This window comes from Engystomops pustulosus, unplaced genomic scaffold, assembly GCF_040894005.1.
Source record: "Engystomops pustulosus unplaced genomic scaffold, aEngPut4.maternal MAT_SCAFFOLD_594, whole genome shotgun sequence".
NCBI classification, from domain to species: domain Eukaryota; kingdom Metazoa; phylum Chordata; class Amphibia; order Anura; family Leptodactylidae; genus Engystomops; species Engystomops pustulosus.
The window spans coordinates 15,001-18,908 of NW_027285473.1; positions in this window are offsets into that span (position 1 = coordinate 15,001).

Below are 3,908 nucleotides of genomic sequence, written 5' to 3' on the forward strand. Positions count from 1 at the left end.
GGGGCTCAGCGGGAGCAGCCAGTTGGCCTATCCGGCCACATGTCACTGTCCCCCGGCCAGACTTGGCGGCAAGTCCCGGGGAGGAACAAGCCCATGGAAGTAGGAGCTCCGACTTCCAAAGTGATGACGTCAGCGGGAGCAGCCGCTCGGCCGTATCCGGCGGCATGTCACTGTTCCCCGGCCAGACTTGGCGGCAAGTCCCGGGGACGAACAAGCCCATGGAAGTAGGGGCTCAGCGGGAGCAGCCAGTTGGCCTATCCGGCCACATGTCACTGTCCCCCGGCCAGACTTGGCGGCAAGTCCCGGGGAGGAACAAGCCCATGGAAGTAGGAGCTCCGACTTCCAAAGTGATGACGTCAGCGGGAGCAGCCGCTCGGCCGTATCCGGCGGCATGTCACTGTTCCCCGGCCAGACTTGGCGGCAAGTCCCGGGGACGAACAAGCCCATGGAAGTAGGGGCTCAGCGGGAGCAGCCAGTTGGCCTATCCGGCCACATGTCACTGTCCCCCGGCCAGACTTGGCGGCAAGTCCCGGGGAGGAACAAGCCCATGGAAGTAGGAGCTCCGACTTCCAAAGTGATGACGTCAGCGGGAGCAGCCGCTCGGCCGTATCCGGCGGCATGTCACTGTTCCCCGGCCAGACTTGGCGGCAAGTCCCGGGGACGAACAAGCCCATGGAAGTAGGGGCTCAGCGGGAGCAGCCAGTTGGCCTATCCGGCCACATGTCACTGTCCCCCGGCCAGACTTGGCGGCAAGTCCCGGGGAGGAACAAGCCCATGGAAGTAGGAGCTCCGACTTCCAAAGTGATGACGTCAGCGGGAGCAGCCGCTCGGCCGTATCCGGCGGCATGTCACTGTTCCCCGGCCAGACTTGGCGGCAAGTCCCGGGGACGAACAAGCCCATGGAAGTAGGGGCTCAGCGGGAGCAGCCAGTTGGCCTATCCGGCCACATGTCACTGTCCCCCGGCCAGACTTGGCGGCAAGTCCCGGGGAGGAACAAGCCCATGGAAGTAGGAGCTCCGACTTCCAAAGTGATGACGTCAGCGGGAGCAGCCGCTCGGCCGTATCCGGCGGCATGTCACTGTTCCCCGGCCAGACTTGGCGGCAAGTCCCGGGGACGAACAAGCCCATGGAAGTAGGGGCTCAGCGGGAGCAGCCAGTTGGCCTATCCGGCCACATGTCACTGTCCCCCGGCCAGACTTGGCGGCAAGTCCCGGGGAGGAACAAGCCCATGGAAGTAGGAGCTCCGACTTCCAAAGTGATGACGTCAGCGGGAGCAGCCGCTCGGCCGTATCCGGCGGCATGTCACTGTTCCCCGGCCAGACTTGGCGGCAAGTCCCGGGGACGAACAAGCCCATGGAAGTAGGGGCTCAGCGGGAGCAGCCAGTTGGCCTATCCGGCCACATGTCACTGTCCCCCGGCCAGACTTGGCGGCAAGTCCCGGGGAGGAACAAGCCCATGGAAGTAGGAGCTCCTACTTCCAAAGCGATGACGTCAGCGGGAGCAGCCGCTCGGCCGTATCCGGCGGCATGTCACTGTTCCCCGGCCAGACTTGGCGGCAAGTCCCGGGGGACGAACAAGCCCATGGAAGTAGGGGCTCAGCGGGAGCAGCCAGTTGGCCTATCCGGCCACATGTCACTGTCCCCCGGCCAGACTTGGCGGCAAGTCCCGGGGAGGAACAAGCCCATGGAAGTAGGAGCTCCTACTTCCAAAGCGATGACGTCAGCGGGAGAAGCCGCTCGGCCTATCCGGCCACATGTCACCGTCCCCCGGCCACACTTGGCTATAGGTCCCGGGGAGGAATAATGCCCATGGAAGTAGGAGCTCCTACTTCCAAAGGGGCAAGTCAGCGGGAGCAGCCACTTGGCCTATTCGGCCAAGTTTCACTGTTCCCCGGCCACACTTGGCTGTAGGTCCCGGAGAGGAATAATGCCCATGGAAGTAAGAGCTCCTACCTCCAAAGGGGCAAGTCAGCGGGAGAAGCCACTTGGCCTATCCGGCCACATGTCACTGTCCCCCGGCCAAGCTTGGCTGTAGGTCCCGGGGAGGAATAATGCCCATGGAAGTAGGAGCTCCTACTTCCAAAGGGGCAAGTCAGCGGAAGAAGCCACTAGTTCTATCCGGCCAAGAGTCACTGTTCCCCGGCCTTACTTGGCAGTAGGTCCCGGGGAGGAATAATGCCCATGGAAGTAGGAGCTCCTACTTCCAAAGGGGCAAGTCAGCGGGAGAAGCCACTTGGCCTATCCGGCCAAGAGTCACTGTTCCCCGGCCACTCTTGGCAGTAGGTCCCGGGGAGGAATAATGCCCATGGAAGTAGGAGCTCCTACTTCCAAAGGGGCAAGTCAGCGGGAGAAGCCACTAGTTCTATCCGGCCAAGAGTCACTGTTCCCCGGCTACACTTGGCAGTAGGTCCCGGGGAGGAATAATGCCCATGGAAGTAGGAGCTACTACCTCCAAAGGGTGAAGACACTTGGCTCTAAGTCCCCGAGAGGTATACTGCCCATGGGAGTAAGAGCTCCTACTTCCAAAGGGGCAAGTCAGCGGGAGAAGCCACTTGGCCTACCCGGCCAAGAGTCACTGTTCCCCGGCCACACTTGGCAGTAGGTCCCGGGGAGGAATAATGCCCATGGAAGTAGGAGCTCCTACTTCCAAAGGGGCAAGTCAGCGGGAGAAGCCACTTGGCCTACCCGGCCAAGAGTCACTGTTCCCCGGCCACACTTGGCAGTAGGTCCCGGGGAGGAATAATGCCCATGGAAGTAGGAGCTCCTACTTCCAAAGGGGCAAGTCAGCGGGAGAAGCCACTTGGCCTATCCGGCCACATGTCACTGTCCCCCGGCCACACTTGGCTGTAGGTCCCGGGGTGGAATAATGCCCATGGAAGTAGGAGCTCCTACTTCCAAAGGGGCAAGTCAGCGGGAGCAGCCACTTGGCCTATCCGGCCAAGTGTCACTGTTCCCCGGCCACACTTGGCTGTAGGTCCCGGAGAGGAATAATGCCCATGGAAGTAAGAGCTCCTACCTCCAAAGGGTGAAGACACTTGGCTCTAAGTCCCCGAGAGGTATACTGCCCATGGAAGTGAGAGCTCCTACTTCCAAAGGGGCAAGTCAGCGGGAGAAGCCACTTGGCCTATCCGGCCAAGAGTCACTGTTCCCCGGCCACACTTGGCAGTAGGTCCCGGGGAGGAATAATGCCCATGGAAGTAAGAGCTCCTACTTCCATAGGGGCAAGTCAGCGGGAGAAGCCACTTGGCCTATCCGGCCAAGAGTCACTGTTCCCCGGCCACACTTGGCAGTAGGTCCCGGGGAGGAATAATGCCCATGGAAGTAGGAGCTCCTACTTCCAAAGGGGCAAGTCAGCGGGAGAAGCCACTTGGCCTATCCGGCCACATGTCACTGTCCCCCGGCCACTCTTGGCTGTAGGTCCCGGGGAGGAATAATGCCCATGGAAGTAGGAGCTCCTACTTCCAAAGGGGCAAGTCAGCGGGAGAAGCCACTTGGACTATCCGGCCAAGAGTCACTGTTCCCCGGCCACACTTGGCAGTATGTCCCGGGGAGGAATAATGCCCATGGAAGTGGGAGCTCCTACTTCCAAAGGGGCAAGTCGGCGGGAGAAGCCACTTGGCCTATCCGGCCAAGAGTCACTGTTCCCCGGCCACACTTGGCAGTAGGTCCCGGGGAGGAATAATGCCCATGGAAGTAAGAGCTCCTACTTCCAAAGGGGCAAGTCAGCGGGAGAAGCCACTTGGCCTATCCGGCCAAGAGTCACTGTTCCCCGGCCACACTTGGCAGTAGGTCCCGGGGAGGAATAATGCCCATGGAAGTAAGAGCTCCTACTTCAATAGGGGCAAGTCAGCGGGAGAAGCCACTTGGCCTATCCGGCCAAGAGTCACTGTTCCCCGGCCACACTTGGCA